This window comes from Triticum dicoccoides, chromosome 6A (genome assembly GCF_002162155.2).
Source record: "Triticum dicoccoides isolate Atlit2015 ecotype Zavitan chromosome 6A, WEW_v2.0, whole genome shotgun sequence".
NCBI lineage: Eukaryota > Viridiplantae > Streptophyta > Magnoliopsida > Poales > Poaceae > Triticum > Triticum dicoccoides.
In genome coordinates, this window is record NC_041390.1 from 152,001,454 (window position 1) to 152,025,536 (window position 24,083).

At 45.0% G+C, this 24,083-nt stretch overlaps 2 long non-coding RNA genes across 3 annotated transcripts; both read right to left on the minus strand.

Annotated features, from left to right (window-relative positions):
• Positions 1 to 9,122: 9,122 nt before the first annotated feature.
• Positions 9,123 to 18,469, minus strand: LOC119316360. 2 transcript variants are annotated; one of them, XR_005152905.1, is made up of 6 exons: positions 18,176 to 18,469; positions 16,437 to 17,692; positions 16,309 to 16,354; positions 15,543 to 15,706; positions 9,976 to 10,064; positions 9,123 to 9,636 (listed from the first exon to the last, which is right to left on the minus strand). It is a non-coding gene; the product is annotated as an uncharacterized LOC119316360 (long non-coding RNA). The 2 variants fall into 2 exon arrangements; XR_005152904.1 differs by having other exon boundaries at positions 15,543 to 15,714.
• Positions 10,808 to 11,902, minus strand: LOC119316361. The gene is made up of 2 exons (XR_005152906.1): positions 11,584 to 11,902; positions 10,808 to 11,491 (listed from the first exon to the last, which is right to left on the minus strand). It is a non-coding gene; the product is annotated as an uncharacterized LOC119316361 (long non-coding RNA).
• Positions 18,470 to 24,083: the final 5,614 nt, after the last annotated feature.

Sequence of the window (24,083 nt, forward strand, 5' to 3'; positions counted from 1 at the left end):
GCCCATGGTCACAGCACGCCCCCCCCCCTTTGCACGCGCCTGCAGCGCCTCCTCATCGTCCCCAGGACGCTCAGCGAGATCCCATCTGGTTTTTTACCTCCTGAATTTCTTGCACTTACATGATTTTTTTACCTCTGTATATGTGTGTTCTTTGTATTTGATGTCAATATTTGAATGGTGTGATAACAAATCCATTCCGTTCCATCTCAAAAACCAAACACTCAAATGTAACCATTCCATTCCTCTGAATTCCTTCTACCAAACGTAAGAACGGAACCGACCCATTCTAGTGGAATGAAACCATGACATTTCATTCCACTTGGTTCCTGAACTAAACACACCCTTAAGGACCACATCTATGGAAACGAATCAATGTTTGATAATACTAGTAAGCATGCACGTGCAACGCACGTTCCAAACGTAAACCAGGTGAGATTCACATAATATAAAAAAATAAATATTTTTAGAAATATAAATCAAATGGATACACAATGTTTGATGTCGCTCAAATTGTATTTTCAAAAGTGAGACACAATAGTGGTTATGTTGCTTCATAGAGTAATCGCAGGAAAATATTCTCATTTAAATAAAATCAGCAATTATTTATTAATGCAGTAATATAGGCTTGTAGTATAGTCTTCTCTTCGAGTGTAGCCAGGAAAAAAAAGTATAAACTGCCTTACGGTGCAATTATATTGTTCAAGATGCTGAATTCTTGAATCTTATTTTATTCTACTAATCTGCGTAGCAAAATATATACTTGTACTAATTTGGATCAGATTATATATATTTTATGGTTGTATGGATTGCCAAAATTATATAGCTACCTACTATGGATAATAGGAAATAGAAGATGATATGTGACTACAACGACTTCTATATAAAATAAAGATTATTTACAAGAACTAATTGAAACGTAAAAGGGCTAAAAGAAATCCAATAATTATCATGATAGAAAGTATTTATCCGGTTTTGTATGTGTTTATGCATTGGCAACCAATACTAACTTACAATGCTATAAGACGCTCTGTGCGTACAGAAACTGAAATGAGTTAGGAAGAAAAATAAAGATGGAAGGAACAATATTCCAGAGTATTTGTCAAGCTTAACCTTATCAAGCTTTCAAGTCAGCTTCTAAATTACAAAAAACATGATGAATCCTCAAATAAGAAAGAGCCAACAATTTGGAACATGTTACAAAACTGGTGAAGATAGAAAGCATTCGTCCTCTTTTTTCTTGTCGTAAGGAGTAGCTTCAGCATACATTTGTAACAGTGTAATACCTGATCCGGAAAAAGTTATTCATTATTATTACTAAAGGAAAGAGGCGTGCAGACAAAGAAAGAGAGGCGGTGCAAATAAGGCCTTAAAAGTATGTCTTCAAGTTTGATGACTGCAGATATGTTGGATTATTTGAAATTGCACAAGTATATAAAAATAAATATATGTGGCAAAATATCGAAAGATATATGGTTTCTCTGTCATGAAACAAAATAAATCCGACTGATGTGGATGATGGCGGCAGGCGGCTCGAGATTAGCTTCCTAATAGGATGGATGCGTCCGAGATAAGTTTTTTAATATGACGGATTTGTCTGAGATTAGTTTCCTAATAGGATGGATGCACTCTGATTTACTTTCCTGGAATATGATACACCCGTGATTATTAGTTTCCTAATTTCCCAGGCGTGGAGTTTCATATTTTCCTCCACGGTGAAGTACGGTCAGTCAATGTAAATTGCTAAATGCACATAGAAAATGGTTTAGGTTAAGTCTAACCGTTAGATTGATTTTAGTGGGCCTAATCGTGCGGTGGTATTGGATCTGTGTACACTTTATGGGGTGTGCTTAAAGAAGTTCTTGTTTGATTGTTTAATAGTAGTATAGACTAGTCAACATTTCTCTACTACTTAATAAAAGAGTAGTGTTTCTCTTCATCAATTGGTTCACCCCCTCCAATCATGTCCCTCCATTGATTTTTACGTCCAGCCATTTTTTTGTCTCACCAAGCCTTATTTGACCGTACCTAACCATACGCGCTCAATCACATTAATACCTTCTCATACGTTATTTAATCACATTAATTAAACCTTCCCATACATCATTCAATCACATTAATTAAACCTTTGCATATTCCACTAATCACGTTAATACCTTCATGTACGTCGTTGATTGATTAACTTACGGTATAATAATTTACTTAAGGTGCATGACACTACCTACCAAATTAACTTACCGTGATCAACCTCGCCACCCCCTTCCATGATCGAGCTCGCGACCCCGTCCACCTACGAGCTAGTGTACAGCCCGACTCGAAGCTTCGACCCGTGATCCCTGCGGTTTGTTGCAACCCTCTTCGCCAGCGCCAGCTACGTGCGCCACCCTGATCTACATGACGGTGGACGATCCGATCCGGCAGCGCAATTTGCGTGTGTGGGCTGATCCTCCATCTCTATGGAGTCACTAGGCACCTGGTACAACATCTTCGTTTTGACGATGTTTTTGCATGTGTGCTACACTGATCTTGTCCCTCTCCTGGTGATACTAGTTTCGGTCAGGGAAGCACTGGTGATTGAAGCCGTATCCTCGCCACCATGGCATGATGTGGTGCTCCAGATCCAAGTCCTCAATCTCCGGTTTGATCTTCCTTTCTTTTTTACGGGGCCAGATTGATCTTCTTATCCCTGAACGGATTTACTCACTTTGAATCTTTGATTTCTGATGATCCAATTGACATCACCATGAATAGATTGAGTATATGTAAATACGGAAAGGTGCGACGATACCCGGGTGCCCCGGCACCGGGTGCCCCGGCACCCTGTAATCGCGTCCATCCAGTGCGTATGAGGATTCGTGCCGGACACTGAGCAGGTACAGAAGTGTTTCAGCATTAGAGTAATAAGGACATGTGTTTTAAGGGGACAAAGAGCGACGGCGACGGGACGTGGGGTAGCATGCAGAGAGACAGTGTCGCAGGTCTAGGCATTGTCAGGAATCCTTGACTGCACACGCGATGGATGAAAATGACCGCTGCATGCGCCCGTTCGTATCAGGAGAGATTCCCGTTCGCCACGTGTTGTTCAGCTTCCACACTCTCCATTATCAGATTGGTCCCTCCTTTCCGCCTGCTCAATGCCATTAGCATTTTCATCTCGCTGCCGCTTCCATCTTCAGACACCATTAGCGTAGTGGTTTGTTGCAGCGGCCACGCCGCCGGTGAGGGCGTGGCGTGGATGCGTGAAGGCGAGAGTGGAACAGCGTCAGAAAGGGGAACGTGCAGCCTGGAATTGTCATCCACTTGCAAGAGGAGGGATCGTTGTCTGTTCATCTGCGTCGACGGGGAACGCGCATGCTCGTCGTATGGCGCCTGTTACGGTAATGGTCTCCTTTTATCAGTTGTTCTAGATGATGTCGTTTGATTTTGGACCGAACATCGTCGTGGCGTGGACCGGATATGGGCAGTGCATGCCGTTCTTTTCTTCGTACGGAGAGTAGTGAGTGGTACCGCACTGTTGACAAGAACATAGAGTAGAGCCATCCATTGCCCTTCAGCAAGCAGGAGAGGCATAGTTTATAAATTTATAATAGGTAGTATATTGCTTTTCATCATGCTAATTCCATATAGAGTATGTCTCATCTCCGTATTGAGAAATACTTCCTCCGTCTGATTTTATAAGTCCTGCTCGCATTTTGAGTTAAACTGTCAAAGTTTGAAACTTGACTAACAAAATATATTTTATATGTAACAAAAATTATATTATTGAAACTTTTACAAATATGCATCTACTAATATAACTTTCATGGCATATAACTTATATTCTGTTGATTAAATTGAAAATTAAAATTAGTACAAATTAGGAAGTAACCAATAAACCAGAACCGATATGCTAGTATAGATTAAAGTAATTATGTGTTTACTATTTGCGTGTACTCTGCAATATTTGGTTAACTCTACAAGATTTTGATATGATAGTTTTCTGTAAAAACAAAAACAAAACTTGATTTGGTGTTCATAGAATTTAGGGAATTTCACATATGAGGTGTTTTCTCGATTCCCATAAAGACTTTCCCTAAAATTTATTTTTGGTGGTGGCACGGCTGGCGAGAGGAGGGGGCGGGTGGTCGACGGTGGCCAACGATGGTGGTGTCAAATGAAATGATTCCCGTATATATCTGTGGACGTGTCCGAGCATCCGAATTCCCGCAAACCTATGCCAAATCCGAGGGAGGATTGCACTCGTCCGGACTTGTGCACGTACTCGTCACCTCGCTTGGCCCCATCCAAAGTCATCGTCGTGGGTTTCGTACTAGAACGGTCTTCATGCCGGCCTGACGCTCGAGAGCAAACGCAACTCGACGGCCTTGATGCCAGTCAGAGCGACGTGAGCAGGCTTCGAATCCCCGCATACTTGCGCTTGCCCGTGCCCTTGCCCCTGGCACTAGCACTAACACTCTCCTTGACAACTTTGCTGCTAGCTCTAGCGCTAGAATTGCCGGTAGATACATTCACATTAACATTGGAGCTTCTTTGCACATTAATTGTATTTCCAGAGAAGTTGTTGGGCCTACTGCTACTTTTAGTTGGCGCCATTCTCTTTTGGTTAGGTGCCGGCATTTCCTCTGTGGCCTTCCTCTTGCTCTGCCTAGTGCTGCTCTGCCTTGAAGGCTATAAGAAACATGACAAATGTTAGTTATATACATGGTACTGTAATCAGGTTTGTTCGTACATATTGAATGGATAGCTTATCATATCTGGACCTTGACTAGCGCATGGTGCTTGGCTGCTTGTTGTTGTTTGGCTTGCAGCAGCCTGTTTGGAAGCAGCTGATGATGCTTTGCTTCTAGCAGGACCTTGGCCTTGCACAGGAGGTTGCTGGGTTGGTGTATTTGAACTCCCTGTGCCATTTCTTGCTTTGCATGATGTCTCATCGAGCAACACTGTAATGCACTTTCAGATTAACAATGATACTGTCTAAGGACAAAGTGCGCCGCTCGACATGAGCAATTTCCTCCCTGCCTCCAACATATTCCAAAATCTGACCGTCACGCACAAATGCACCATTGAAATGGAATCTCACAACCAAGAAATCCAGAGGATCCATTCAATCTACAAGACATGAAAAAACAAAAGAACATATCAATTACTAGGGTTTCAGCAATAGAAACACGCCGGCGGTGGCAGCAGCAACATCTCGCTCTAGGTAGCAGCTCGCCAGCGGCTAGGGTTAGCAACAACAGCAACAACCTAAGGGGAACGGAGGAAGGAAGGGGGAGGTAGGGAGAGAGGAAGGGATGGGAGAGAGGGCGAACCTGCCGTGGTGTTGGGCCACGGCCGGTCTCCGGTCGCCGGCGGTGGAGGTGGTGGCCGCGGGCGGCGGCGCCCCTTGCGACCCAGGTGGCGGCAGGGTGGACATGGGTGGGGCGAAGAGAGGAGGACCTGCCGGCGGTGTGGCGGCACCGCCAGTCTCCGGTCGCCGACAGTGGAGTTGGTGGCCGCGGGCGGCAGTGTTCCTCACGTCCCAGGCGGTGGCGGTGGCGAGGTGGGCTGGGTCGGGTGTGTGGTGTGGCGGTGATCGAAAGAGAGGAAGGTGGGGATAGGGTCCGATTGGTGCGTGCGTGGCATAGTGACTAGACTGCCCAGTCAGCTTTGACTGGGTCAAAACCGCTTGACCAGCTCCAAACTGAGTCAAGGGTAGTAATCTGGACCCTGTGACAAGTTGAAGGTTAAATATGATCTGTTTTAGAAATCGGGATTGAAAATCAAAACACGTGGTTAGGTGAGGGTTGAAATGTGGACTTTTCTCTAAAGTTGTATGGTTACATCCTGTCTTTGGTAGCTACACAGCCTGCAAGCCGTAGCTAGCTGTGATGCTTTTTGGTCCGCCGATGCATGAGAGCCTCGCATGCATGATCGGTGGAGATACAAATACTTAATCATATCGGTGCCATCGACACAAATAGTAGGCAGATTTTATGAGAACGCTTTGTGTCATAAAATCGCTGGTATGCTATGCCTTAATTCGCCATTAGGGGTGCAACCCGTGACAAGGCTTTGATATCCTATGAGAGGCGCGACCCATCACCGTTGAACAATTTCATCAAGAAACAACACAGGCGTCGAAGATACGTTGGTCAGGTATTATTGAGAACGAATTTGTTTCAGCAGTGTGTTCGACCGGTTAGATTCAATACAACTTTATTTCATGCGAGTTTCATTCAGGTCGGCAGTTACAGGAGAGCCATCGGTGCACATTTTTCATGCTGAAAAGGTGAAAGCTGGTGCATATCGTCTGGGACACAACAAAAGAAGGTAATGCGGTCGTGTAAGTCGCGAAATACCCACATGAAGAAACCGTTTTTCATTTTTCTTTATTCTGTTAGGTGTGTGAAAACTATCTATTTTGCTTTATAGGAATCTTATTTTGGCTATTCTATGGTTGTGTCGCTTAATGTCCCAGGTCCATGTTTGTTTATTTTTAGTGAATGTACCAAGTGCATGTATTATTGCGTCGGCAAAATATACTAGGTTCAAGTATGGTTGTGTTGGCTGAATGTATCAGATCTAAGTATGATTGTGTCCGTTGATTGTATCAGGTCCAAATATGGTTGTGTCTGTTGGATTTACCAGGTCCAAGTATGGTTTTATCCTCTAAATGTACCTGGTCCAAGTATAGTTGTAATGTATCAAGTCCAAATATGACTGTGCTGGGTAAATGTATCAAGTCCAAGTATGATTGTGTCGGTTAAGTGTATCAGGTACAAGTATGGTTGTGCCGGTTAAACGTAGCAAGTTCAAGTATGGTTGCGTCGGCTAAATGTATCCGGTCCAAGTATGATTGTGTCCGTTGAATGTACCAGGTCCAAGTATGGTTTTATCCTCTAAATGTACCTGATCCAAGTATAGTTGTGTCCGCTAAATATACCAGGTCCAAGTATGACTGTGCTGGATAAATGTACCAAGTCCAAGTATGGTTGCGTCGGTTAAGTGTATCAGGTACAAGTATGGTTGTGCCGGTTAAATGTAGCAAGTCTAAATATGGTTGCGTCGGTTAAATGTACCCGGGCCAAATATGATTGTGTCCACTGAATGTACCAGGGACATCGGAATTTGCGGTTACCACGGTAACCGTGAAATTCCGGACGGAATTTATTAATCAAATTTTGAATTCAAATTTTTTGAAATTGATATAGATAGTTATTTAACTCCTAATTACCACCTACCTTGCCCTGGCCTGGTGGCTATTCGACCGTAGCTGGCTCTTGCTCACTCGTTCGAGCCCGTGTTACTCCTACAAATCGGCGGCTTTTTTCAAGTTTTGCAACCTCGAAAAGTAAAACCGTGAGAGCCCAGAGTCAAACCGGCGTCTCTGAGCAGAGGGACGGTTCGCTTTACCACCAAGCCACACCCAGTTATGTTGTTAGGCATGAGATGGCCTATATTTAACTATGCTGTGAGAGTTTGAATTCAAAAAATTTAAATTATTCAAGATTTTTTGCTTGATATGAGTGTTTCTCGAGGGGGATCGGTAAAAGCAGGACTGCGCGGAAGCTTGGAATTTCGCTCGGTTACCAAAACGCGGGTTCCAAGTACAAGTTTTAGCCATGTTATGCCCAGGCGCATCCACAGGAATTTGAGGGCCCAAATTTGCTATCTGTGGCTTGCTCATAGCACTTGTCGTGCGATGGCATGTGCTGAATGTATGAAGTCAAAGTAGTTGTGTCGGGTAAATGTACCAGGTCCAATCATGATTGCGTCGGTTGAATTTACCAGGTCCAAGTATGATTGTGTCGGTTGAATGTATTAGGTTCAGGTATGGTTGCGTCCGCTGAATGTACTAGGTCCAAGTATGATAGTGTTACCTCAATGTATAAGGTCCAAGTATGGTTTGTCCATTGAATGTACTAGGTCCAAGTATGGTTTATGTGATGAATGTACCAGGTCTATGTATATTTGTGTTCAATGAATGTATCATGTCCAAGTATGATAGTGTCGACTGAACGTTGCAGTAAGTATGTATGTTTTCAGTTAATGTACCATGTCTAAGTATGATTGTGTCGAGTAAATGTACCATATCCAAGTATAGTTGCGTCGGCTGAATGTACTAGGCCAAAGTATGGTTACGTCGGCTGAATGTAGCAGGGCCAAGTATGGTTGTGTCCAATGAATATACCATGTCGAAATGTGGTTGTGTCGGGTAAATATATTAGGTCCAAATATGGTTGTGTTCGCTGAATGTATTGTGTCGACTGAATGTATCAGGTCAAAGTATGGTTGTGTCAGGTGAATACACACTAGTGGAAAAAGTGCTAGCCGCAACTAAATGGCGCACCGATTTCCAGCAACGCCACAACTATTTTTTCAAATAGTAGTGGTGTTGGACAAATTGGTATGACATTGATACGAGCTTACCACGGCTTAGGATGTTTCTTGCACGCCATAGACATTTTTTAGTTTTTTTTGTGTGCTATCGTTTTCTATGGCGTAGCCCACTAGGCCTATGAGAACATTATCCATTAGGCCACCGCTGGTAAAAAAACTACCCAACCAGTAAGTCGGATTCACTACGTCGAACTCACATTGTTTTTTTTTTTTTTTTGAAGCAAGGAACTTACATTGTTTTCACCCCTTCATCTACTGTACTAGGTAGGGCTAAGCTTTTGGAGGCCATATGTACTAAGTCCTAGTACTGTCCGTTGGTTGTAATAGGTACATGTATATTTGGTCTGGGTTGATGTACCAGAAACAAGTTGTGATCTTTAGTTCTTCCCTCGCGAAGTTTGTCATCCAAACTAAAAAAAATCCAGTATATAGTCATACACATCCCACACTTACAAAATAAACCAACCCATACGTATCAGGTACATGTACAGAGGTTATATGTACCAGGTACATGTGTGTGGTCAAACTAGCTGTACCAGGTCCATGTTCTTGTTGCTTATATGTCTCGAATTTGGATCATTGTAATTTATATGTACCAGGTACAAGTGTGCACAGTCAGACTAGCTGTACCAGGTCCATGTTCTTGTTGCTTATATGTCTCAAATTTGGATCAGTGTAATTTATATGCACCACATGTACTTATGTAGGACATGTATGACTATTTTATTATGGACATATACACAGAAACATCACAAGCAGGAGCATTTATTTTTCATGTCAGTATTCTCGGATGTTTGCAACATAGAGCACATTACAAAATTATGGAAGGTTCAAGGATTCAAACACTACGGCTCAGTGCCCAAATTTAGATACCGGGTCAGCCGCACACGACAAAGATTTAAAGTTTTGCGACTAAAGACCACTACACAGTGCCCAGATTTAGATAATGGGTATGCCATACAAAAGACCTTTTAGCCTACCCCAACTTGTTTGGAACTAAAGGCTTTGTTGTTGTTGTTGTTGTTATGCCATACAAAAGACCTTTTGGGATATAGTTCAGCAGTTTTAGAGAGGCATTTCTAACCATTTGCTTTCAAATCCTTACCATATAACCAAGACTAGGCTATGATGGTAAACCATAGCTTCATTGACGGAGACTCCTCATCTTTCTGGAAACAAATCACTACAGCCTCATCTACCTTCAACCAAGAGTGTTGGCGTTATGCCCGCAACCCACCCTGTATGTCCCTGGCTGATCTGTATGAGTGAAATATATGGTCAGGATCTAATTGCTAGTGATTTAGTGATTCTTTAAAGGACATAAATGTTTTTTGGGCATATGCAGATCAAGTTCTAATAGTGCAACGAATCATACTTCCTCCATTTTGGATCGAGATATTTGACATAATGTGGTCCACATTATAGTTCCAGTTATGATGGCTCTCCTATCAGCAACTATAATACTAGTCCAAATTTCGTTTAGAGAGTTAAATTACATTTCAAATATAGTCTTATTTCCTATTAGTACTATAAAATATCCTAGGCGTTGGTTGTTGTGATGGCAATTCAGAAATATTGAATACGGTTTCAGCTTACATGTTCCATCTGAAGCTAAGCGGAAGCAGCCAACAGATACGATAGTACTCTGTTTCTTCCCTGAAGGACTCTGCAGCATCATATGTGAACTACAAAAACAAGTACCACATTAAATTCTAAAGTGATCTTGCTTCAAACTTCAAAGTCTTCTTATGGGAGCTTTTCTGATCAGAACCAAATATTAACCACCTGATAATCATTTGCTGAAACTTCCATATGCAAGAACAAAACAACAAAATGTGGACTTTTTGGTCCAAATAACCTTACAAATTCAAAATCAAAATGCAAACGAGAAGATATATAATACTCGTAGATGAATAACTCTAGGCCTAGGATATTACCAGAGTAGGTGTGAAGGTATGTAATAGCGTGGGCTACATCGATCCAGAAGGCTATTATGAGCAATGTTTTAAATAGCAGGCTATGGCATTTAGCGGCGACCCTTAAAAACAGCTATAGCTGGGCTATAGCGGAGCTACAGCGGCAAATTGTACATAAAATCATTTAGCGGCAACACCCTCAAACAGCTATAGCGGGGCTATAGCCGGCTATTTAAAACTATGATTATGAGTAATATCATGCCTTGTTCTTGAAACAGGGAAGGAATTAGCAAATGGTACTTTATATGATGGGGGTTTTCTTACTTTGTGAAACTGAGAAAGAATTAGCAAACGATGACAACATTTCGACCAATATGGTTTCCGGTCATGATCAAATCACGACAAATCGAATGGAACAGATGGAAAATAATACGTACTAAATCAGTGACAATTAATATGGATTAGAGGGGTACTGATAATTAGGAAAGTACAAACTGATGGAAGGACAGACGTCTGATTAAACTAAAGCTCAAGACGAGAATGCATCTTGTATTCTTATTGCCGTACACATGCGACTGTACGAGGGGGACTCTTTCCTATCATTAGTACACAAGCAATTCAATTGAGTACAAAGCTGAAGTATGCGTTCACCAAGCATGGTTGACGAACAATATACTATCAAGCGACAAAATTACAAGAAGAAAAAACGGCATCTTGGATCAGGAGAGCACACACAGGGACCACCGGAGAAAAGGTTCAGGGAAAGCGTGCGCGAACGACGTACGTTGGTGGGAGGCGTCGAGGTCGACGTCGGAGAGGGAGGTCTCCGGCGAGCGCACGTCCGCGGGGGCGAAGCAGGAGCGGAAGGCGGCTGCCCCGCGGCCACCCGCGGACCGCTCGGACGAGGCCGTGGTGGTGGCGACGGAGAAGCGGGATCCGAGGTCGTCGCTGGCGCCGATGAGGTCGCTCATCGGCCTCCTCCTGGGCGCCGATCCGGTGCTGCTGCTGCTGCTCCTCATCGAGATGTCATGGCGAGGCGGCAGCCGCACAGAGGAAAGGGAAGGAGCGGGACGACGCGCTCGCTTCGCTACTGCCCTGACGAAGGATTCGTCTCGCCATGTCCGCAGTTGGGTACATCGCCTGCTTGCGCGTCGCCCCAAAACGGATCTGAATTGCTAGCATCCACAACTTCGGATCTGGACGAGAAGGGGGTCGCTTTTGTTCAATATATCCGATTAATAAATCGGATAAATCAACGATACTTTCAATGGATTACGCCACCGCTAACCTGGAGATCGGCTCCAAATCTGGATTGGCGGCGATTGTTGCCAGTATATCAATACCACAGGGAGACTGTAGCTCTGTTATGCCTTCCGTCTGCGGGTCATGGCGCTGGATTAGCTCGGCGAAGCGTCCTACCATATCATCCCCGCCATGATGGAGGAACTCCATTGGGACCTAGGCTGTGGTGCGTGGATCGGATTGATTCATAGCGAGGCGGAAGGAGTGTGGGGAACAGATATGTTGACGACGCCGAGCTTCAAGGCGACGAGTCCTTTTCAGCCCTTTTCTTGTTTTTATTCAACACAGGCCGACAGGTCATGTCGTTACTAGGGGAATCAAACCTATAGCCATAGTCTTTCTCAAAAAAAAAAAACCTATAGCCATAGCGACAGACTAGGCCCAGCCCCTGCGTTTAGCAAAACAGTAGGCCTGCTAATGGTTTGCTCGCTACACATATCCCTATGAGCTGGATTCTGGACCAACGGTGAGAACTCCACTCTCGCAAAATGTTCTTTTGTCCTTAACGTGAATTTTTCACAATGGCAGGACCTTGTGCAAGTTCAGGCTGGTCGGACCTCCCCATCGACCTCCTCATCCAGACACTGCGTCTCCTCGATCTTCCCGAGGCCCTCGTCTCCTCAGAAGTGGCAGTCTGCCCGTCATGGCGTTCTGCATCTGCGGCCGCCGGCAGAGTCCCACCTTGCCGCACACCATGGCTCGTGTCCTTAGCGGCAGGGGATCAACAACAGCCTGTGCGTCGTGGATTATGGGATCCTACTGCCACTTCTGAGCTCCGCAACCTCCTGGATGCTGAGAAAACTTTTCCCTGGGGCCAGGCGGTGGCCTGCTGCGGCGCCTTCCATGGCTGGTTAATCATGGCAAACGAGCTCTCGGATCTCGTCCTCTATAACCCCTTCACCACGGCGTCGCTCCCAATCACCGGATTTGCATCGTGCATCGAGGGGGTTTACGGAGATGAAGGGAACGTCGTGGGCTATCGTTACAGTTGTTACGAGAGTGACGGTGTCTATGTTCCTTGGACAGAATAGCCTGGGTCTCTTGTCTGTCGACAAATTCCCTGAGGTAAGACCGAATTGTATCTACTTCACGACTCCCCGTCTCAGGGGGGACGCTTTCGAGCGTCGCCATAACCAATGGAGCGGTGTGAAGGTCTATGATTTGAGAAATCGGAAGCTGGAGGATGTTTTTCTGTCGGGTGGTGGTCATTATGGAGGTCTGGTTCACGCCGAGCCTGTGATCACTTAGCAACCATGTCGGAAGATGTTTCGTGCTGCATGCCTAACTGGTGCTTTGCTTTGGGTGTTTCCTTCTAAATTCTGTATGCACTTGTTTGTTCCAGAGAACGTAATGCATAATGAGTTGTCTGTATATAGTAGTAGCTAGCATGCTGGCGATCACGAGTTTGTATGATGTCCTATCCCAGCACAAGGTTCAGCGCTTCAGAGGTTTAGATGTGCACCGAGCTAAATATCACTGCTTATAAATTTAAGAGAAAAGTTCAATGCTGAAGATTTGGTTTTCATAAAGATGCATTCTCTCTGTTGGTTCGTTCTGTGCAATGCTTAGCCCTCTGATTCTGCCCAAGAAAGAAATGATAGATTTTTTGTGTGCTCGTATTGTGAACATGCTTTATATCATCTACGCCCCAGGCTGTAAAGTTATTTCGCTCTTTCATCACAGCTTCGAAGTGAAAGAAACAATTGATTTGCTAATTCTCATCAAGACTGGAATTCACAAAGTCTCGTCTAACAGCTTGTAACGGCCAACCTAATAAGGTTTAAGTATATGTCCTTACCATCCCCTCAATTGATTCACTGTAATACCAAACACAAATGCATCATTCTAGTACATCACAAAGATCCAGAATAACATACTCCCTCCATTCCATAATAAGTGTCGTGGTTTAAGCTCAAATTTGAACTAAAACCATGTAGTATGCTCTTGAAGGAATAAAAAATATATGTGCTGCAATCATGCCATTTTCGAGCATCGACACTTACTTTTTACAGAGATGCCAACATAAAATATATGTGATTTTATGTTATATTTGCAGCTGTCTCAACTGCTGGACATTTTTTATGGTCATTTTTTTCCTTTAATTTAAATTGGTGTGCACACTGTCTCGAGAGAACAAATCAGTTTTCTGGAGCACCATTTCTTCGAGCACTGTATAAAGTTTTAGAAGTTCAATATTTTAAAAAATTATGCTATATATATGATCTCTAGTGTATAGAAGATAACATCCAAAATTTTACATGCTTTTCCAAGGTCTCGAGCATAGCTATGTCCTATAACCTCCCATGATGAGTTGATTAATCATATGTGTGAACTCAAGCTCTCATCATATTAATCACCATATTAAACTCTCATCCAAATGTACTTAGGAAAACTCATATAATACTCCCTCCGTTCCTAAATATAAGTCTTTGGAGTGATTCCACTATAGACCACATACGGAGCAAAATGAGTGAATCTATACTTAAAATGCATCTATATACATCCATATGTGGTTCATAGTGAAATCTCTACAAAGACTTATATTTAGGAACGGAGGGAGTATGTTTCAACACTTTCTTGGATTTTTTTGACGAAGCACTTTCTTGGAAATTTTGTTGGTGGCGTGGTGCTAACTCAAGCTTTATGAACATGACAGGGAAAAAGCTTTGCCTACAATACCAAAATGATTCCCAGGCAAAGTATCTTGTGCATTGTTATTTCTATTACTCTACTATACATAAATGTGCGCCAACCATTGGAAGAAAATATTTTGGAATTACAGTACTCTTTGAGAGCACTAGTTTGGGTTAGTCATGATATAATTTTGAAAATGGACAGTAATTTGCTGAAAGTTTACTGAAATAAGGATATAGTCTAAAACAATCAGAAATTGTACTAACTTCCTCCATAAAGAAGGGCTAATTTTATCAGAGCTAGGCATTACTCCCTGATCCAGCTGGATTGGTCAGTAAACAAGCTCCGTATTGTTAAACCTTTGTGGGCGATGCCAAGATGACATTTGGATGCACAAATCCAAGAGAAGCTGGCATAATATCTGAAGTGGTGCTGATGAGCCTAGGTTAAGAAGGAAGTTGCAAATCAAGCAACAATTTTAGGAGTTGTGTTACGCGTTTTAGTGTTTTAATTTATGTATGTTCTATAATTCTGTTACTCTATAATCTATATAATATGCAAAATCTGCTCGATGTGATTGAAGTATGTGGCATCAAGCTATGTGTGCCATGGGCTATGTCTTACTTTCATGTGTTCAACTTTTTCACTTATATTCTGATTCATGATTCAAGGAAACAACTTTGTATGCTCAAAACTTATTTGATATTGGTTTCTTTGGGGTTCAAGTAATAATCTAGGTTTATTCAAAGATTGAATATATTTATCAATGTCTTTGGATAGGTTGCCTTGTTCGGTTTGCAAAATATGTTCAAGCTTGTGTTTTACCTGGCAGCGAGGGCATTCAGCTATTGAAAATTATCCATATGATTGTTGGGAAAATCACATCTTTGCACCAAAAGGGCAAAAAAAATTCCATACGAAGGCCACACACAAAAATTAAACTAAAGCGTTGCGCTTCAGAGGTTCTGCAAAATACATAGCTCTTGTGTTTAGGCTCAATGGCACAAAATCAAGGGAAACACATAAGACACATAAGGTGGAGGTCAGCATATCTATATTCACTAGATTCCAAAGGTATTATGCTTTGGAAATCATGAGATAGGTCCTGAATAAGATGGAAAATCATAATTAGTAGTCTCAGTTTAACACAGTTTCTGAAGCCAGTTAGACTAAAATCATCTGAAATCGTTTGCCTGAGTTCAAACTCTGAAATTTCTCTCTAGTAACATACAGATTTACTTCATTTTTCACAGACCATTGATTTCACGAATTAGATTTTCTTTTTGCTACAATAGCCATCCTGCCACATACCTACTATCCAAGACCAAACCTCGTAGGCAGGTTGTAGCTTTGGAGCACTGAAGTGGATCAAGGAGCGACACACTCGGTGGCAGCGGTGCAGGATGGCTATGGTCCACCGTACCTTCCTTCCGTGCCCGTGCACTCACCATGGAATATTCAGATCGTGGTTCTATCTGCATCACTGATCATGCCAAGTTACATATAGTTTCCTAGGCAAAAAAATACATAAACGTAATCGGAACATAGCAATCAGTGCACAAGATGACTGAAATTTTTAAAACTAAAAGACTAGTCCACATGATTTGATGAAGCACTCGAGCCATAAAGAAATCATCCTCAACACAATAGGATCAAACAAGTTGTCATCCTGAACACAACAGAACATACATTAGCAACATCTCCTTCTCAGGATTAAACAAGCACTCATCCAGAGGCACCCACATTGAGCTGGGTCTCTATTCAGGTCGCCTGATACATGTGTTTTGAACTAGGACCTGTGCAACAACTACTCCTACAAAATAGTACAGACTCTTGGGTCTCCAGCATTCACACAAGTGACATACAACTCACTGATCTGCTACACAGAACTCACATTTTACACGTCACGCAACACTTTTCTCTGAAACAATCAAACACATACACTATATAATAAAACCAACACCAGAGCGAAGCAACGGTATAGGTCTGTTGCTGGCAACCTTCTTCCATGCTGCTAACACATGAAAATAGCCAAAAGAGAAACAAGAGAAAATTATCATGGAGACAGATGACTCACTTTCGGAAAGAAGGGGATTCCCATCAACTCAAGGCAGATTTCCACCCTGAAAATGATATAACAACAGTGAGACCTCACAGAAAAATCATTAGGGGCACTACTTAATTATGGACCAAAATAGCACTTACAAGTTGCAGCATGGCTATAAGACTAGACTGGGCGTGAACCAGACTTCCAATGGACAGATGGTCCCATAATGACCTCCACCTGACGGAAAAGCGGCCTCAAGCGTCCGTTTTTTCAGGTCATAGACCTTAACGCCACTCCATTGGTTATGGCGATTCTCAAAAGGGCGGCGCTTTCTGAGGCGGGGAGTTGTGAAATATATACAATCTGGTTTTAGGTCAGGGAATTCTTTGGTTGATAAAATGCCTGGGCTATTCTTCCCGACGAATGCCGCATGTCCCCATAGGGCCTTCCCTGAGCTCAGTGCTACCCTTGTCTGACTCTTGAGGTCCAACCTGTCTATTTCAATCCTGACGTTGTTTCCACGGAGCGTGTCAAGAAAGACACGCACCTGCAGGAGATGACCCCAAGGTGTCGAAAGCAAGTACCTAGTGATAACAGGGTCGTCGAACATGTCGTTCGTCCCCGGCAATGACCGTCTTCTTCCTCGGTTTGTCTAGTCCACCAAAGTCCCATGACTTCAATATCCCTTCCATTGTCACCGCATAGAACCTTCCGCGGTGGTAGATACTATCCCCGCTTCTTTGGATCACTGAAACTTGTTGCCAATGGCTGTCTCCTATCCTTGCAAAAGATAGCCTCTTGCCGTCCAGGTGGATGACCAGAGTGACGGCACGACAAGTGGACGGAGGACCGGACAGCACAACCTTGTCGTAGAAACACCTGCCGGGAGACTGCACACCATGAACATGTTCCGTCATGTAACACCCGTAACGATAGCCCACGATCTTCCCTTCGTCTCCGTAGACCCCCTCGATGCACGACGAAAAACCGGTGATTGGGGGGAGCGGGATCAACGCCGCGGTGAAGGGGTTATATAGGACGAGATCCGAGAGCTCATTTGCCATGATTAACCAGCCATGGGAGGCGCCGCAGCAGGCCACAGCCTGCCCCCTGGGAAAGCTGACCTGAAAAGTTCTATCAGGATCCAGTAGGTTGCGGAGCTCAGTAGTAGCAGCAGGATCCCATAACCCACGACGTACACGCCGATGCTGATCCCCTACCGAAAGAGGATCGTCCGCCAAGGACATGAGCCACGGCGTGCGGCGAGGTGGGGCAGCGCCTGCGGCCGCAGATGCAGAACACCAAGACGGGCAGACAGCGCGGAAGGCAAGGGCCTCCGGGAGCTCAAGGAGATGCACTATCCGGATCAGGAGGTCGATGGGGAGGTCTGACCAGCCTGAACTTGCATAAGGTCCTGCCATCGTGAAAATTTTGCGTTATATTCTTTTAGGAAAAAAGAACAGGTAAGCAGATGTATATAACGAAGCTAACAAGCCCGTGTACAATGCCCACTCGGGATACCGAAGGAACAAGTATACAATTCAAATTGGCAAGCCGATTTCTACTATCATTCGGATTAACTGAGCCACTGAAAGAGCAAAACAGAACTTTTCAGCACAGCGCGAGTTAACTGACGGCCGCGGCAAAATCGGCTGATTGCCAGCAAAATCGCATCAACATTTTTGGTAGAAACAGAGTGCACAGAACGAAACCAACAGATTCATCTTTATATGAGAATAATATATAATCCGTACGGTTGATTGCCAGCAAAATCGAATCTTTGCGACAAAAAAAGAAGAGAAAAAAAAAAAAACAGCCCCCCTCAATAACACTACACACACAACTCATAAAAATTGGATCTTTCTAATCGTTGAGCGACAGATTAAGGTATGCTTACCCATAGCTGTGGCCTTCGGAAACTCATCATCGAGGGAGATAGGAGGGGCAGCTGTGGAAGTATCTCCAATGGTCTTCTCTTCATCTGAAAGGAAAGAAAGGGGATCCGAATCAGGGGATGCGTGAAATCCGGCCGGTGAGGAGGAGCGGCAGGGGGATGCTGCCACTGTCGTGCCGGCGGCGTAGGTCGAGGGCTGTCATGGCGGGGCATATGGGGTGGGGGGTGGGGGGTTGCTGGATTTGCGGCGGCCTGGGTGGGTGCGAGGAGCGGAGCCAGTTCCTTGGCTCGATTGGTGGTGAGTGTGGGGGATTGGGGAAAGAGGCAGGGTCAAAGACAAATATTTCTTTGACGAGTATTAATTATATATACTGTGGCTTTTTTTTTAGACAAACTCGCGAAACTTTTATTCAACCGTCACAATGTTTACAGGGACGAACAAAAGATCGCCGGGGTGGCCTAACCAGACATGGCGGCCGGTCCCCAACATTAATGCATGCTTCGCGAGGTTGTGAGCCTCAAAGTTCGAGGATCTAAATTCATGACTAAAAGAACACGAAGAGAAAAAACGAGCTATGTCCGTTATTTCATGTACCACTGCTCCATATGCTGCTGCCGTTCCTCCTTTGATCGCCTCCACCACTGCCATGCAATCCGAGGCGATGAAAACTTTCTGCTCGTACAAATCCTCGGCAAGCGCCAGCACTTTCCTGGTAGCTAGAACTTCAAGCACCTTCGGGTCCTCTATGTTGTTGAAAACAACTGCCGAGGCCCCCAAATACACACCCGATGCATCGCGGCAAACGGCTCTCACAGCCCCCCTTCCACCAGCACGCGACACAGCCGCATCGACATTAATCTTAACATGATCATCCGGTGGTGGCTGCCAAACAATAGGGCGAGCCCTTGGAGTTGCCGGTGACCTGTCAATAGGTTTCTGTATGTGCTTTAAATCAGCCACGTAGCTAGTGACAAAACCATGAGTAGCGAATGGAGTTTTGTAAATTCCTTCATGGATTATTTTTCTCCTTGCCGTCCAAATCGCCCATAATGTGACAATCATGGTAGTGAATTCCTTTTGAGGAAGCGATTCGCTCATCAGAAAGAGCCATCTCTTTGCATGTTCGTCTCTCTGCATACACATATGCTGCACCATATCCTCATTTGATAGAGCCCACACGCATCGGGCGTAGTTACAGTCGAGAAGAGAATGGCGCCAGTTGTCATCTGCTCCGCATAACGCACACACATGCGATGATGACATGTTTCGACGGTGCAGAACATCACCGGTAGGAAGTGAATGACGAGCCAGCCTCCATGTGAATATTTTCAGCTTTGAAGGAACTTGCAATCCCCAAATAGATGACCATCCTTTGGATTCTCCGCTGGACATATCCTCGGCCTCATCTAGCCAGTCCTCCCTTCCCATCTTCATCTTATGGATCAATTTGTAAGCTGATTTTACTGAGAAACGGCCCCTCGGATCGCCCGACCATGTCCAAAAATCGTCCACTTGTCTAGTACAGAGGGGGATCTTCAGGATTGCCTCCGCATCAGCGGGAACAAAGACTTGGCGTACTACCTCCTCTCTCCAGCATGCCATGGTTGGTTCGATCAGATCGCTTACCATCTGCGGTGGATCAGCTACCCGAGGCGGAAAAGGTTTCATTAGGCCACTTCTCGGAAGCCAGATATGGAGCCAAATTCTGGTCGTTGCTCCATCCCCAATACGCCTGATGATCCCATGGTTCAATACATTTCTTCCATCAATAATAGCTCGCCAGACTTGCGATGGATGGGGGCCTAACTCCGCCTCCAATAAGGTCGTCAATGGGTAGTAGACTGCCTTGAGAATGCGAGCACTTAGGGAGTCCGGTTCTTGTAAAAGACGCCAAGCCTGTCTTGACAGTAGGGCAACATTGAAGATCTCAAGATCCCTAAAACCCAGCCCCCCCCCCCAAGTCCTTTGGCCTTGTCATGACATCCCACGAGACCCAGCATGGCTTCCTTCTTCCTTGTTTGCTGCCCCACCAAAACTGCCGTATGATGGATGTTACACTCTCGCAAACTCCTCTAGGAAGTCTAAAGCAAGACATTGAAAACACTGGGATCGCTTGTGCGACCGACTTGATGAGGACTTCCTTTCCACCAACCGAAAGCATTTTCTGCATCCATCCTCTTACTTTCTCCCACACTCTGTCTCGAAGGTACTTGAACGTGCCATTTTTTGAGTGACCGACCTTCGTTGGCAGCCCTAAATATCTGTCACTCAAAGATTCATTATGGACATTTAGTCTTTGCATGACACCTTGCTTAAGAGAATCTGGACAACCTCTGCTAAAGAAAACAAAAGATTTTTCATGATTTATTCTCTATCCCGAGGCTCCACAATAAGTACCCAACAGGTTTGATACCAACTCTGCTCCCTCCACACTTGACTTAAAAAGCAACAAGCTATCGTCTGCGAACAATAGATGGCTAACAGTTGGGGCTGTAGGGGCCACCTTGATGCCACCAAACGCAGATGACTGAGAACTGGACTTCAAAAGGCATGACAGGCCCTCTGCTGCAAGTAAGAAAAGGTAGGGGGAGATCGGATCTCCCTGCCGAATACCCCTTGAGGGTTTAAACTGCTCTAGCTTTTCCCCATTCAACAACACAGAAAATGATACTGATTTCACCATCCCCATGATAATGTCCACCCAAGCAGACGAGAAACCTAGCTTGAGCATTATGGCCTGAAGATAATCCCACTCCAAGCGATCATATGCTTTTATCATATCAAGTTTCAGTGCACAACTGCTATTGGTTTTTGATCGGTTCCTCTTCATGAAATGCAAACACTCGTACGCACATATAATGTTATCGGATATCAATCTGCCGGGAACGAATGTTGACTGTTCTTCAGAAATAATGTCAGGTAGTATGACCTTCAGCCTATTAGCTATGACTTTTGAGGCAATTTTATAGAGCACGTTACAAAGGCTAATAGGTCTGAATTGAGAGAGGTGGGTCGGACTTGTTACCTTTGGGATCAAAACTAAGATAGTGTCATTAATTGCCTCTGCACTCTCCTCTCCCTTTATAATCCTGAGAACCACCTTTGTCACCTCGTCCCCACAGATCTCCCAATGGCGCTGGTAAAAATGTGCGGGGAAACCATCCGGACCAGGTGCCTTCATTGGGAACATTTGGAAGAGCGCTGCCTTGACCTCATTACTGGTATACAGAGCACACAACTCCTCATTCATAGCCGGCGTTACCCTCGCAGGGACATGCATAAGAACCTCCTCCATCCCGGTCACACCCTCTATGGTGTATAGGGACTTGTAGAAATCTGTCACCATAATTCTCAGTTTAGCCGGATCATCTGTGAGCACTCCTAGGGAGTTTTGCAAGGCCTTGATCATATTTCGTTTCCGCCTCATGCTGGCTCTCATATGGAAGAATTTTGTATTTCTATCTCCCGATGACAACCATTGCAACCGCGACCTCTGACGCCACATTAATTCCTCTCGATGATAAAGCTCCACCAGCTTCTCATTAATCTTCAACTCAATGTGAGTCGGCCCCGTCCGTGCCGGGTCGCTCCGGAGCTGCTCTAACTGGCATTTAGCTTCTTTAATTTGCTTTTGCACGCTCCCAAAAGTATCCTTACCCCAAACAGCGAGATCCTTCGAGATTGAGAGTAGCTTGTCCCAAAAATCTCCAACTCCATACCCTAGTGTCACCGCATTCCATCTTGAGATGATCGTGTCTCGCCACTCCTCATGTGTTTCCCACAGCACTTCGTACCGGAACTGTTGGTTTGATCGTTGCTGTTGCGAGTCCGTCTCCAGCAAGATAGGCCCATGGTCTGAAGACGCGGACGTGATATGGCTAACGTGTGCTAGCGGGAACCTTGCCATCCAACTCGGCGTTGCTAGTGCGCGATCAAGGCAAACGCGCGTGTACGAACCACCCCTCACCTTCTTCTCAAACGTCCAAAAGCGGCCCTGATAGCCCAGATCCATCAACATGCAAATATCAACAGTATCTCAGAAGGCTTGAATTTGTGCATTACTACGATTAGCAGCACCTTGATGTTCTTCCGGACGTAGAACTTCGTTGAAATCCCCCATGCAGAGCCATGGAAGGTCATTCAAAATTGATAAACCTTTCATCAGATCCCAAGTTTGGCTCCTCAAATGAGTTTGAGCCTCACCATATACAAAGGTCAACCTCCAAGGATCTTGGCCAGCCTCCTGAATTCTAGCATCAATGTGATAGACGGAGTCACCTAAAATCTGAACATCTATAGTGTTATTCCAGAAAATACCCATACCTCCACTTCTCCCTTGGCTATCAATAGCATATGCATGATCATATCCCAACGTGTTTGCAAAAGCTTCAACCCGCACACCACTTATCTGTGTTTCAACAATGCATAACACGTCAGGGGCAAACTTCCTCGCGAACTCGCGAAGTTCTCGAACTGCCGCCGGTTTGCCCGCGCCACGACAGTTCCAACATAGGGCACTCATTGGGCTCGGCGGCGCTCCTCGAAGGAGCCCGCCAAATTCTTCACGGCCGAAATCGATCCATCTGAACCATCATCATCTACCTTAGACCTCTTCGGGTCTCTCTGGGGAGGAGGACTTGACAGATTGCTTCCAATAGGAACAATCGCTAGATGCATGCCACTAGCGGTGTCAGGTGGCATACCAACAGAAGCTAAGCCACTCTTGTGTTTCTCCTGTCTGTCTTGTCTCTTCCTGGTTAAGTTGTCAGTGTCCATCTCGCTAGCCACTTCTGCTGGTTCATGTGATTGATACCCACGCCCTGCTCCAGAACCATACACGCTGACAAAATCCTCCCGATCTTGTGATCGGCCTCCGTTTGATCTGTCTCCGGATCGGCCACCGCGGCGACCACCACGACGACCGCGGGGCCTCTACCCGATCTCATAAACCAATCAGCCCTGAGTTCCTTGAACACTAATGCAGATGGTGGGTGGATCCCGTTACCATGTTCTTTGTATAAGTGACCAAGCATCCCATAGACAGCGCACCAGTCAGGGAGCCGCTCGTACTTTACTTTGTAAATCTGCCTTTTCCCCTCTCTAACCATGGATACCGCATTCTTGAGAGGTTTGTGCACATTGATTCGTACCCAGACACGACAAAAATTCCCGGTGAAGTCATGGGACTGGGTTCCAGCAAAGAGAACCTCACCAACCTTAGAAGCCAGGGGCTGGATCAGATGAGCATAAAGATCCGGCACATCATGAATTTGGATCCAAATATCAATACTCTCGAGTTTGATCGTCGAGGGTTTTGTAATACCATCATAGGGAGCTAGCAGCACCGCATCTCCCCTAAAGTTCCATGGGCCTTCATGCATAACGCGTTCCCAATCCCCCAAACATGTGAACTGGACAGTGTACAGATTGTCCTCCAATGGTTTGAACTTCGCTTCTTGGGCCACGTCCCAGGCCGCCCGCATATTCCTGTAGAACCAGGTCTGGCTGTAGGTTTTGCTTGTATTGACCTTTATCAACGCTACCCACCTTGGCGATTCCGGCGGAGCATCCTTCTCGTCGAAGACGACGTCGTCCAGATCCTCCTCCCGGAGGCCTAGCTCCTGCATCATCTTGTCAACATCGCTGATCCCCGAGGAGCTCGAAGCTCCCTCAGCAGCCATCTAGATCACTGACCCGATGACGAACAGATCGGGTTTCTGAGGTGGAACCCTAAAACCTCGCTGCGTCCCGAACCAGGCCAAGAACGAGCGGCGACCCCAGGGCGCCCCTTGGTCACTCCTAGCAGGGAGACGGGACGGGAACCAGCGGCAGGGAAGGGACAAGACTCAACGGCGGCGACCAGATCTCCCCGAGAGAAATACGAAACCCTAACGAGAGGGAAGCGGGCAT